This window comes from Cyanistes caeruleus, chromosome 2 (assembly GCF_971803275.1).
Source record: "Cyanistes caeruleus chromosome 2, bCyaCae1.hap1.1, whole genome shotgun sequence".
NCBI classification, from domain to species: domain Eukaryota; kingdom Metazoa; phylum Chordata; class Aves; order Passeriformes; family Paridae; genus Cyanistes; species Cyanistes caeruleus.
In genome coordinates this window covers 1,981,159-1,994,977 of record NC_141702.1, presented here as the reverse complement: position 1 = coordinate 1,994,977, position 13,819 = coordinate 1,981,159, and the positions used below count along the sequence as shown (strand labels likewise).

General features: G+C 51.0%; 1 long non-coding RNA gene across 1 annotated transcript; it reads right to left on the bottom strand.

Moving 5' to 3' along the window:
• Positions 1-10,837: 10,837 nt before the first annotated feature.
• On the bottom strand, positions 10,838-12,626 carry LOC147654543 (uncharacterized). Its single transcript, XR_015282487.1, has 2 exons — positions 11,094-12,626; positions 10,838-10,992 (listed from the first exon to the last, which is right to left on the bottom strand). It is a non-coding gene; the product is annotated as an uncharacterized LOC147654543 (long non-coding RNA).
• Between the last annotated feature and the right edge of the window lie 1,193 nt (positions 12,627-13,819).

Below are 13,819 nucleotides of genomic sequence, written 5' to 3'. Positions count from 1 at the left end.
GGTGTCATCCCGAGGCGAGGAGAGCGGGGAGGGATCCGCGCGCGGAAAAAATCGACGCGAAATTTGGGGAAAAACCCCGGAATTTTTGCCAAAAAAGAGACAAAAAAATTTGGATTTTTGGGGCATTTTTTGTTCTTTTTTTGAGCCAAAAAAAACCCCCAAAAAATCCCGAATTCCCAGAAAAATTTTGGCGCCGGGAGGGATCTGCGCGGAATGGGCGGAAAAATCGACGCAAAATTTGGGAAAAATCCCCCAAAAAAACCCCAAAACCCCGGAATTTTTTCCAAAAAAAAGAGAAAAAAAAATTTGGATTTTTGGGGCATTTTTTCTTCTTTTTTTGAGCCAAAAAACCCCAAAAACCTCCAGAATTCCCAGAGAATTTTTTTGGTGTCATCCCGAGGCGAGGAGGGCGGGGAAGGATCCGCGCGTGGAAAAACAGACGCAAAATTTGGGAAAAAACCCCAAAAAACCCCAAAAACCCCGGAATTTTTGCCAAAAAAAAAGATAAAAAAAATTTGGATTTTTGGGGCATTTTTTGTTCTTTTTTTGAGCCAAAAAGAACCCCCAAAAAATCCCAAATTCCCAAAGAATTTTTTCGGCGTCCCCGAGAGGATTTCGTTTTCCCGCAGGATTCGTTCCCGAATTTCGGGGTTCGCATCCCAAAATCTCCCAGAATTCCGGAAATCCTCGTTTATTTGAACTCCCCTTTCATTTTCCTTTCGCTGTTGCCGTTTTCCAAGTGTTTTCCTGGGAATTCCCGGAACCGCTCCGGGTTCGACTCCTTCGCTCCGCGCCCGTCGCGTCCCGAATCCCAAAAAAAAAATTTGGGATTTTCCCGTTTTTCCCCAAGGAGGAAAATCCCAACCGGAACCGTTCCCTCCTTCCCGATTTATCCCAAATAAAATTCCCAAATTCCCGTTCCCGTCGCCGCCGCCGTCGGTAAAAATTCCCCAAAAAAAAAAATCGCGACGATCCCGATGGGAAAAACCCGGAAAAAGCAAAAAAAACAGGGAAAAAAATTCCAGGATAATCCCGATTTTTATTTATTTTATTTATTTTGGGATTTGTTTTTTGTTTCCAAGATTTCTCCATTAAACTTGTACATAGCAACAACAAAAAAAAAAAGAATCGGAAAATAAATCGGTTTACGCTTTCTACAACCTGATTGCGTCCCCGAATTCCCGGGATTTAACGGCGGGAAAAATGGGAAATTCCCGGGAAAAAAAAATCTGGGATTTATGGGGGAGAAACGGGATGGAGAAAAGGGAAAAAAAATGGGATTGATCCAAGGGTTTGGAGGGAGAAAAACGGGAATTTTCCAGCTGGAAATTTGGGATTTTGAGGGATTTTAGGAAGGGGAGGGTGGGGCGGAATTCCCGGATTTTTTTTTTTTTGGGATTGGCGGTTGAAAATTGATGGGGAAAAGAGGCTGGGAGGGGATTTTTGGGATTGGGGTGAGGTTCCAAAAATTTGGATTAGGGTGAGATTCCTTAAATTGGGGAGAATTTTGGGATTGGGGTGAAATTCCCAGAATTTTGAGATTGGGATGAAATTCCCGGAGTTTTGGGATTGAGGTGAAATTCCTGGAATTGGGGTGAAATTCACGGAATTTTGGGATTGGGGTGAAATTCCTGCAGTTTTGGGATTGAGGTGAAATTCCAACGATTTTGGGATTGGGGTGAGATTCCTAAAATTGAGGTGAAATTCCCACAATTTTGGGGTTGGGGTGAAATTCCCAGAGTTTTGGGATTGGGGTGAAATTCCAACAATTTTGGGTTTGGGGTGAGATTCCTAAAATTTTGGAATTGGGATGAAATTCCTAAAATTGGGGTGAAATTCCCCAAATTTCCCAAAATTGGGGTGAAATTCCTACAGATTTGGGATTGGGGTGAAATTCCTGCAATTTTGGGATTGGGATGAAATTCCTAAAATTGGGGTGAAATTCCTAAAATTGGGGTGAAATTCCTACAATTTTGGGATTGGGGTGAAATTCCATCGATTTTGGGATTGGGGTGAAATTCCTAAAATTGGGGAGAAATTCCTGGAATTTTGGGATCGGGGAGAAATTCAAACAATTTTGGGATTGGGGTGAAGTTCCCCAAATCAGGGTGAAATTTCTGTGATTTTGGGATTGGGATGAAATTCCTAAAATTGGGGTGAAATTCCCAAAATTGGGATGAAATTACCAGAGTTTTGGGATTGGGATGAAATTCCAATAATTCTGGGATTGGGGTGAGATTCCCAGAGTTTTGAGATTGGGGTAAAATTCCCAAAATTGGGATGAAATTCCCGGAGTTTTGGGATCAGGATGAAATTCCTGCAGTTTTGGGATTGGGATTAAATTCCAGAAATTTTGGGATTGGGGTGAAATTCCTGGAATTCTGGGATTGGGGTGAAATTCCAATGATTTTGGGATTGGGATGAGATTCCTGAAATTGAGGAGGAATTCCCAAAATTGGGGTGAAATTCCCACAATTTTGGGGTTGGGCTGAAATTCCCAGAGTTTTGGGATTGGGGTGAAATTCCCAGAGTTTTGGGATTGGGGTGAGATTCTGGCACTTCCCAGCCCCTCAGGAATTCTGGGAATTCCGTCCATTTGTCCTTCCCTGGGATTTCCAAGGGATTTTCCTGGTTTTCCCCCCTTTTCCCTCCCCTTTCCCGGTTCCGTCCTCGGCATCCGTGGAAAACTCCGATCCAAGGGAATTTTCCCGGTTTTTTCCCCGCGTCTGGAGGGCTCCGGGCCAGCGTGGGTTAATTCCAGAGGGAATTCCAGAGGGAATTCCAGGGATTTGGGGTTTTGGGATGTTGCTTCCCGTGGAATTCTCGTGCAGCTCGGATCCGTGGGATGAGGCGGGTGGGATTTGGGAATTCCAGAGGGATTGGATCTCTGGGATTTGGGAATTCCAGAGGGATCGGATCCATGGGATTTGGGACGGGTCTGATCCATGGGGTTTGGGAATTCCAGAGGGATTGGATCCCTGGGATTTGGGACTGGTCAAATCCATGGGATTTGGGAATTCCAGAGGGATCAGGGACAGATCGGATCCGTGGGATTCGGGAATTCCAGAGGGATTGGGATAGGTTGGATCTGTGGGATTTGGGAATTCCAGAGGGATCGGATCCCTGGGGTTTGGGAATTCCAGAGGGATGGGGACAGGTCAGATCCGTGGGATTCGGGAATTCCAGAGGACAAGGATAGGTTGGATCCCTGGGATTTGGGAATTCCAGAGGGATCGGATCCCTGGGATTTGGGAATTCCAGAGGGATTTGGGACAGGTTGGGTCCGTGGGATTTGGGAATTCCGGAGGGACCGGGATAGGCTGGATCCCTGGGATTTGGGACTGGTCGGATCTGTGGGATTTGGGAATTCCAGAGGGACTGGGACAGGTCGGATCCACAGAATTTGGGAATTCTGAAGGGACCAGGACAGGTCAGATCTGTGGAATTTGGGAATTCTGGAGGGATCAGATCCGTGGGATTTGGGAATTCTGGAGGGATTGGGATAGGCTGGATCCCTGGGATTTGGGAATTCTGAAGGGACCAGGACAGGTTGGATCTGTGGGATTTGGGAATTCCAGAGGGATTGGATCCATGGGATTTGGGACAGGTCGGATCTGTGGGATTTGGGAATTCCAGAGGGACTGGGACAGGTCGGATCCACAGAATTTGGGAATTCTGAAGGGACCAGGACAGGTCGGATCTGTGGAATTTGGGAATTCTGGAGGGATCAGATCCGTGGGATTTGGGAATTCCAAAGGGATTGGGATAGGCTGGATCCCTGGGATTTGGGACTGGTCAAATTCATGGGATTTGGGAATTCCAGAGGGATCAGGATAGATTGGATCCATGGGATTTGGGACAGGTCGGATCTGTGGGATTTGGGAATTCCAGGGGGATTGGGATATGTCAGATCTGTGGGATCTGGGAATTCCAGGGGGACAGGGATAGGTCGGATCCGTGGGACTTTTCCAAGTCCAAATCCCGGAATTTTTGTCCCCACATTCCCACGGAATTCTCCAGGACGGAAAACTGGGAGAGGCCACGGAGCCGGAGGGGCTCAGCCCGCAGAAAAGAGGGAATTTTGGGAATTCTCCCCTCGGGAATTTCCTGGGATGGGAGAAGATGGGGTTTGGATTTTGGGAATTCCCAGAAGGGCCCATCCCGGAATTCCTTCCCAGGAAATTCCGGGACTGGGGATTTTTTGGGATAAGGAAAAGCGGGAAGAGGAGGAGGAGGAGGAAGGGAAGGAGGGAGCGGCGGGCGGACACCGCGGCCTGGCGGCCACAGCCGGGAGAGACAGCGGAATTCCAGAGGGAAAAGGGAGGGAAAACAGGGAAAAGGGAGGGAAAAGGGAGGGAAAAGGGAGGGAAAAGGGAGGGAAAAGGGGAGGGAAAAGGAGGGGAAAAGGAGGAGGGAGAAGGAGAGGGGAAAGGAGGAAAAAAGTTGGGAAAAGGGGAGGGGGAAAGGAGGGAAAATAAGGGAAAAATGAGGGAAAAATGAGGGAAAGGGAGGGAAAAGGGAAGAAAAAAAAGTGGGGAAAGGGAGGGAAAACAGGAGGGAAAAGGAGCTGGAAAAGGAGGGGAAAGGAGGGAAAACGAGGGAAAAGGGAGGGAAAACAGGAGGGAAAATGAGGGGAAATGAGGGAAAAGGGAGGGAAAACAGGAGGGAAAAGGAGGGAAAAGGGAGGAAAAAGGGAGGGAAAACAGGAGGGAAAAGGAGCTGGAAAAGGAGGGAAAAGGAGGGAAAAGGAGGGAAAAGGGGAGGGAAAAGGAGGGAAAAGGGGAGGGAAAAGAAGGAGGGAGAAGGAGAGGGGAAAGGGAGGTAAAAATGAGGGAAAAAGGAGAAAAAAAGGAGGAAAAAGGTCGGGAAAAGGGGAGGGGGAAAGGAGGGAAAATAAGGGAAAAATGAGGGAAAAATGAGGGAAAGGGAGGGAAAAGGGAAGAAAAAAAAGTGGGGAAAGGGAGGGAAAACAGGAGGGAAAAGGAGGGAAAAGGAGGGAAAAGGAGGGAAAAGGAGGGAAAAGGGAGGGAAAACAGGAGGGAAAAGGAGGGAAAAGGAGGGAAAGGGAGGGAAAAGGAGAGGGGAAAAGAAGGAGGGAGAAGGAGAGGGGAAAGGGAGGTAAAAATGAGGGAAAAAGGAGGAAAAAAGGAGGAAAAAGGGGAGGGGGAAAGGAGGGAAAATAAGGGAAAAATGAGGGAAAAATGAGGGAAAGGGAGGGAAAAGGGAAGGGGGAAGGGAGGGAAAAATGAGAGAAAAAATGAGGGAAAAGGAGGGAAAAGGGAGGGAAAAGGGATGGAAAAAGGTGGGAAAAGGGAGGGAAAACAGGGAAAAGGAGCTGGAAAAGGAGGGAAAAGGAGGGAAAAGGAGGGAAAAGGAGGAGGAAAAGAAGGAGGGAGAAGGAGAGGGGAAAGGAAGGGAAAAGGAGGGAAAAAGGTGGGAAAAGGGAGGGAAAAGGGGAGGGGGAAGGGAGGGAAAAATGAAGGGAAAATGAGAAAAAAATGAGGGAAAGGGAGGGAAAAGGGAAGAAAAAAAGGCGGGAAAAAGAAGGGAAAAGGAGCTGGAAAAGGGAGGGGAAAATGAGGGAAAAAGGAGGGAAAAGGAGGAAAAGGAAGGGAAAAGGAGGCGGAAAAGAAGGAGGGAAAAGGAGAGGGGAAGGGAGGGAAAAAGGAGGGAAAAGGAGGAAAAAAGGAGGAAAAAGGGAGGGGGAAGGGAGGGAAAAATGAGGGAAAGAGAGGGAAAAATGAAGGGAAAATGAGGAAAAAATAAGGGAAAGGGAGGGAAAAGGGATGGAAAAAAAGGAGGGGAAAAGGTGGGAAAAAAGGAAGGGAAAGGAGGGAAAAATGAGGGAAAAAGAGGAAAAAAGGAGGAAAAAAGGAGGGGAAAAAGGGGGGGAAAGGGGAGGGGGAAGGGAGGGAAAAATGAGGGAAAAGTAGGGAAAACGAGAGGGAAAATAAGGAGGGAAAAGGAGGGAAAAGGAGGAAAAAAGGAAGGAAAAAAGGAGGGGAAGGGAGGGAAAAATGAGGGAAAAATGAGGGAGAAACGAGGGAAAGGGAGGGAAAAGGGAAGGAAAAAAGGAGGGAAAAGGAGGAATAAAGAAGGGGGAAAAGGTGGGAAAAGAGGAAGAGAAAGGAGGGAAAAATGAGGGAAAAGGAGGGAAAGGAGAGGGAAAAGTGAGGGAAAAGATGGAAAAAAGGAGGGAAAAGGAATCCCCTGTTCCCAAGGAAGTGCCATTCCAAGGGAATCCCCATTCCCAAGAAATCCCCCATTCCCATGGAACCCCCATTCTCAGGGAATCCCCATTCCAAGGGAATCCCCATTCCCAAAGAATCCCCATTCCCATAGAACCCCCATTCCCAGGGAATCCCCATTCCCATGGAACCCACATTCCCAGGGAATCCCCATTCCAAGGGAATCCCCATTCCCAAAGAATCCCCGTTCCCATGGAGCCCCCATTCCCAAAGAATCCCCATTCCCATAGAACCCCCATTCCCAGGGAATCCCCATTCCCAGGGAATCCCCATTCCAAGGGAATCCCCATTCCAAAGGAATCCCCATTCCCATAGAACCCCTGTTCCCAGGGAATCCCCCATTCCCAGGGAATCCCCATTCCCAGGGAATCCCCATTCCCAGGGAATCCCCATTCCCAGGAAATCCCCCATTCTCAGGGAATCCCCATTCCAAGGGAATCCCCATTCCCAAAGAATCCCCATTCCCATGGAGCCCCCATTCCCAGGGAATCCCCATTCCAAAGGAATCCCCATTCCCATAGAACCCCTGTTCCCAGGGAATCCCCCATTCCCAGGGAATCCCCATTCCAAAGGAATCCCCATTCCCAGGGAATCCCCATTCCAAAGGAGCCCCCATTCCCATAGAACCCACATTCCCAGGGAATCCCCATTCCCAGGGAATTCCCCCAATCCCAGGAAATCCCCCATTCTCAGGGAATCCCCATTCCCATAGAACCCACATTCCCAGGGAACCCTTATTCCCAGGAAATCCCCCATTCCCAAGGAATCCCCATTCCCAGGGAATCCCCATTTCCAGGAAATCCCCCATTCCCAGGAAATCCCCCATTCCCATAGAACCCACATTCCCAGGGAATCCTCATTCCAAGGGAATCCCCATTCCCATGGAACCCACATTCCCAGGGAATCCCCCATTCCCATAGAACCCCTGTTCCCAGGGAATCCCTAATCCCAGGGAATCCCCCATTCCCACGAAATCCTCCATTGCCATAGAACCCCCATTCCCAGGGAATCCCCATTTCCAGGAAATCCCCCATTCCCAGGAAATCCCCCATTCCCAGGGAATCTCCCATTCCAAGGGAATCCCCATTCCCAGGGAATCCCCTGTTCCCAGGGAATGCCGGTGGCCTCCGCCCCGTCTCTGGTTTGTCACTGCTGGAAAATCCCAGACATTCCTTGGGATCTGCCATTCCCGGGATGTTCCATTTGGGATGTTCCATTCCCGGGATGTTCCATTTGGGATTTCCCATTTGGGATTTCCCATTTGGGATTTCCCATTTGGGATTTCCCATTTGGGATGTTCCATTTGGGATGTCCCATTTGGGACTTCCCATTTGGGATTTCCCATTTGGGATGTTCCATTTGGGATTTCCCATTCGGGATTTCCCATTTGGGATGTTCCATTTGGGATTTCTCATTTGGGATGTCCCATTTGGGATTTCCCATTTGGGATGTTCCATTTGGGATTTCCCATTTGGGATGTTCCATTTGGGATGTCCCATTTGGGATGTCCCATTTGGGATTTCACATTTGGGATTTCCCATTTGGGATGTTCCATTTGGGATTTCACATTTGGGATGTTCCATTCCCGGGATGTTCCATTTGGGATGTTCCATTAGGGATTTCCCATTTGGGATTTCCCATTTGGGATTTCCCATTTGGGATTTTCCATTTGGGATTTCCCATTTGGGATTTTCCATTTGGGATTTCCCATTTGGGATGTCCCATTTGGGATGTTCCATTTGGGATGTTCCATTTGGGATTCCCCATTTGGGATGTTCCATTTGGGATGTTCCATTTGGGATTTCCCATTTGGGATGTTCCATTTGGGATTTCCCATTTGGGATTTCCCATTTGGGATGTTCCATTTGGGATTTCCCATTTGGGATGTTCCATTTGGGATTTCCCATTTGGGATTTCCCATTCGGGATTTCCCATTTGGGATGTTCCATTTGGGATTTCCCATTTGGGATTTCCCATTTGGGATGTTCCATTTGGGATTTCTCATTTGGGATTTCCCATTTGGGATTTCCCATTCGGGATTTCCCATTTGGGATGTTCCATTTGGGATGTTCCATTTGGGATTTCCCATTTGGGATTTCTCATTTGGGATGTTCCATTTGGGATTTCCCATTTGGGATGTTCCATTTGGGATGTTCCATTTGGGATGTTCCATTTGGGATTTCCCATTTGGGATTTCCCATTTGGGATGTTCCATTTGGGATTTCCCATTTGGGATGTTCCATTTGGGATGTTCCATTTGGGATTTCCCATTTGGGATTTCCCATTTGGGATGTTCCATTTTGGGATGTTCCATTTGGGATGTTCCATTTGGGATTTCCCATTTGGGATTTCCCATTTGGGATGTTCCATTTGGGATTTCCCATTTGGGATTTCCCATTTGGGATGTTCCATTTGGGATTTCCCATTTGGGATTTCCCATTTGGGATTTCCCATTTGGGATGTTCCATTTGGGATTTCCCATTTGGGATTTCTCATTTGGGACGTGCCATTTGCAGGAGGAGGAGGCAGAAGGAGGCACAAGGGGACACCACAGGACATGAAGGGACACAAGGGGACACCAGGGGACACAAGGGGACACAAGGGGACACAAGGGGACACAAGGGGACACAAGGGGACATAAGAAGGGACACAAGGGGACACCAGGGGACATGAAGGGACACCAGGGGACACAAGGGGACACACGAGGACACAAGAGGGGACACAAGGGGACACAAGAGGACACAAGGGGACACAAGGGGACACAAGAGGGGACACCAGGGGACACAAAGGGACACAAGGGGACACAAGGGGACACAAGGGGACACCAGGGGACACAAGAGGACACAAGGGGACACAAGGGGACACAAGGGGACACACTGACGCAGCCGAGCGCTCGCTCGGTGCTCCCCTGGCCGGGTTAAAGCTCCCGGGGCTGGGCTGCTGTAAAGAAACTCCCCCTGTGCTCCGCCCCTTCCTGCGCATTGGCTCCGCCCCTGGCCCGGGGCTGCCGCGGGGCCTCCTTCACCTTCTCCCCATCGTCCTCTTCCTTCTCCCCATCGTCCTCCTCTTCCTTCTCCTTATCCCCTTCCTTCTCCTCCTCTTCCTTCTCCCCATCGTCCTCCTCTTCCTTCTCCTTATCCCCTTCCTTCTCCCCCTCTTCCTTCTTCTCCCCATCGTCCTCCTCCTCTTCCTTCTCATTCTCCCCCTCTTGTACTTCTTCTCCCCCTTGTCCTTCTCCTTTTCTCCTTTTCTTCTCCTTCTCCTCCTTCTTCTTCACCCCCTCTTCTCCTTCTCCCCCTTCTCCTCCTCCTTCTTCTCCTTCTCCCCCTTGTCCTCCCCTTCCTTCTCCTTCTCCTTCTCCTTCTCCTTCTCCTTCTCCTTCTCCTTCTCCTTCTCCTTCTCCTTCTCCTTCTCCTTCTCCTTCTCCTTCTCCTTCTCCTTCTCCTTCTCCTTCTCCTTCTCCTTTTCTCCTTCTCCTTCTCCTTCTCCTTCTCCTTCTCCTTCTCCTTCTCCTCCTTCTCCTTCTCCTTCTCCTTCTCCTTCTCCTCCTTCTCCTCCTTCTCTCCCTTGTCCTCCCACTCCTTCTCCTTCTTCCCGTCCTTTTCCCGCTGTTCCTTTTCCCACTGTTCCTTTTCCCGCTGTTCCTTTTCCCGCTGTTCCTTTTCCCATTGTTTTGTCACTTCCTGTGTGGCTTTTTGAGGTTTGAAAAGCCCTGGGTTTAACGATGGGTTAAATTTGGGCTTTTCTATCTGTGCGGGGCTGGGAGTTTCCACCCCCTTCTCCTGCACCCCTTTCCCAAGGGATTGGGATCCTCATGATCCCTTTCCCAAGGATTTGGGTCCTTGTGATCCCTTTCCCAAGGATTTAGGATCTTCCTGAACCTCTTTCCCAAGGGATTTGTATCTTCCTGCACCTCTTTCCCAGGGGATTGGGGTCCTCATGATCCCTTTCCCAAGGGATTGGGATCCTCCTGCACCTCTTTCCCAAGGACTTCAGATTGTCCTGAACCTCTTTTCCAAGGGATTGGGGTCCCCACAATCCCTTTCCCAAGGAATTCCCCCATTCCCAAGGGATCTGGATCCCTGTGATCCCTTTCCCAAGGAATTCCCCCATTCCCAAGGGATTTGGATCCCTGTGATCCCTTTCCCAAGGAATTCCCCCATTCCCAAGGGATCTGGATCCCTGTGATCCCTTTCCCAAGGAATTCCCCCATTCCCAAGGGATCTGGATCCCCGTGATCCCTTTCCCAAGGAATTCCCCCATTCCCAAGAAATGTTCCTTTTGGGGTTTATTTGACTTCGGGGTGTTGTTTTTCCCCCCCCTTCAACCCCTTCAGCTTTTTGTCACCATGACAAAAAATCCCTAATTTTGGTGTTTTTCCCTTTTCCAGCCCCTTAAGGCAGAGCTGCTGTACAAACACCGGGCCCTAAGAGAAAAATAAAATAAAAATAAAAATAAAATAAAAATGTTTATTTTTACCACCAAGGAATTTACACAAACCCCCAAAAAGTGGGATTTTACTCCCTTTTTCCTTCGAGATAAAAAAAGGGGTTTCAACCCAGTTGTGATTTAAAAGATGAAATTCGATGTCATTTCACAAAAGTCTGTATTTTTCTTTTTAAATTTTTAAATCAAATACCTTCTCCAGTGCACTCAAACAGGAGAAAAAAAATCTTCTATTTCCAGAAACGCTCCTGAATTTCCTCCCAAGCTCCTCAGGCTTTGGTTTCTCAGTCGTTAGGTGCTGGAATGAAAATTAAAATGAAAATTTTAATTTAATTTTTAATTTGAGTTATTAAATAGGCAGAGGAGGTGCCTGTGAAATGGATCACCTTGAGATCTCACCTTGGGAGGCAGCAGGTTCTGCTGCCACACCTGAGAAGAAATATTCCAAACCAGCACTGCGGTGCCCCTCATCTTCCTCCATGATCTCCCCTCATCTTCCTCCATGATCTCCCCTCATCTTCTCCATGATCTCCCCTCATGGACACCTCTCATCTTCCTCCATGATCTCCCCTCATCTCCTCCATGATCTCCCCCCATGGACACCTCTCATCTCCTCCATGATCTCCCCTCATGGACACCTCTCATCTCCTCCATGATCTCCCCTCATGAACACCTCTCATCTTCCTCCATGATCTCCCCTCATGGCTGCCGTCATCTCCTCCATGATCTCTCCTCATGGACACCTCTCATCTCCTCATGATCTCTCCTCATCTCCTCCATCATCTCCCCTCAGGGACACCCCTCATCTTCCTCCCCTCATGGAGACCTCTTATGTTCCTCATGTTCCTCCATGATCTCTCCTCATGGACACCCCTCATCTCCTCCATGATCTCCCCTCATGGCTGCCCCTCATCTCCTCCATGATCTCCCCTCATCTTCCTCCATGATCTCCCCTCAGGGACACCTCTCATCTTCCTCCATGATCTCCCCTCATGGCCACCTCTCATCTTCCTCCATGATCTCCCCTCATCTTCCTCCATGATCTCCCCTCATGGACACCTCTCATCTCCTCCATGATCTCCCCTCATGGACACCCCCTCCATCTCCTCCATGATCTCCCCTCATGGACACCTCTCATCTTCCTCCCTTCATGGAGACCTCTTATGTTCCTCATGTTCCTCCATGATCTCTCCTCATGGACACCTCTCATCTCCTCCATTATCTCCTCTCATCTCCTCCACCATCTCCACTCAGGAACACACCTTATCTTCCTCCATGATCTCCCCTCATGGACACCCCTCATCTCCTCCATGATCTCCCCTCATCTTCCATGACCTCTCCTCATCTCCTCCATGATCTCCCCTCACAAACATGGACACCCCTCACACTCCCATGATCTCCCAGTCAGAGCGGCCATTCCCAAACAATCAGGACGGTCATTCCCAATCACGGTGGCCATTCCCAATCACGGTGGCCATTCCAAATCAATCATGACGGTCATTCCCAATCACGGTGGCCATTCCCAATCACGGTGGCCATTCCCAATCAATCATGACGGCCATTCCCCATCACGGTGGCCATTCCCAATCACGGTGGCCATTCCCAATCAATCATGACGACCATTCCCCATCACCGTGGCCATTCCCCATCATGGTGGCCATTCCCAATCACGGTGGCCATTCCCAAACAATCATGACGACCATTCCCCATCACGGTGACCATTCCCCATCACGGTGGCCATTCCAAATCAATCATGACAGCCATTCCCAATCACGGTGGCCATTCCCAAACAATCATGACGGCCATTCCCCATCACGGTGGCCATTCCCAATCAATCATGACGGCCATTCCCAAAACCTCCCCGGATCTCCCCTCAGGGCTCCCCCTCTCTCCCGCTCCCTTTCCCGCTCCCCGGGGCCTTGGCGGGAACGGCGCGTGCCCGCCCTGGTTACGTGCAGCTCCCCACGAGGCTGCGCGCGCGCCCCCCGCCCGCGGGAACGGCTCGCGCCGCACGTTCCCGGCAACGGCTCGCGCCGCACGTTCGCGGCCCCGCCCGCCGGGGAGAGGGGAGGGGGCGGGGCGGCTCCGGCCAATGGCGAGGGGAGGAGCTGGGAAAGCCCCGCCCCCCTGGGCCGCCCGTGGCGGCGGCGCGGCGCGAGCGGCGTCAGAGGGCGGGGCCCTCAGTGCCCTCAGAGGGGCTGCGGCGGCCTCGGTGCCCTGAGGGCCGGAGAGACCGCGGGTGTGCAGCGCTCTGACTGCCCTCAGGGCTGGAGGGACCGCGGGTGTGCAGCGCCCTCAGCGGGTGTGCAGCGCTCTGAGTGCCCTCAGGGCCGGAGGGACCGCGGGTGTGCAGCGCCCTCAGCGGGTGTGCGGCGCTCTCTGCGGGGCTGCAGTGCTCTGAGAGCCTCAGTGCCCTCAGGGCCAGAGCGATCGTGGGTGTGCAGCGCCCTCAGCGGGTGTGCAGTGCTCTCAGTGAGTCTGCAGTGCTCTCAGTGCTCTCAGTGGGTCTGTGACTCTGCAGTGCTCTCAGTGCCCTCAGTGTGTCTGCAGTGCCCTTCAATGTGTCTGCAGTCCTCTCAGTGCCCTCAGCGGGTCTGCAGTGCTCCGAGTGCCCTCAGGGCCACAGAGACCCCGGGTCTGCAGCACCTTCGGTGCCCTCAGTGGGTCTGCAGCGCTCTGAGTGCCTGAGTGCCCTCAGCGGGTCTGCAGTGCTCTGAGTGCCCTCGGCGGGGCTGCAGCGCCCTCGGTGCCCTCAGTGGGTTTGCAGTGCTCCGAGTGCCCTCAGGGCCAGAGCGACCGCGGGTGTGCAGCGCCCTCAGCGGGTCTGCGGCGCTCTCAGCTGGTTTGCAGTGCTCTCAGTGCCTCAGTGCCCTCGCTGGGTCTGCAGTGCCCTTCAATGGATCTGCAGCGCTTGGTGCCCTCAGGGCCAGAGAGACCGCGGGTCTGCAGCGCCCTCAGTGTGTCTGCAGTGCTCTGAGTGCCCTCAGTGGCTCTGAGTCTGCAGTGCCCTCAGTGTCTCTGTGAGTCTGCAGTGCCCTCAGTGGATCTGCAGTGTTCTGAGTGCCCTCAGCGGCTCTGTGAGTCTGCAGTGCCCTCAGCGGCTCTATGAGTCTGCCGTGCCCTCA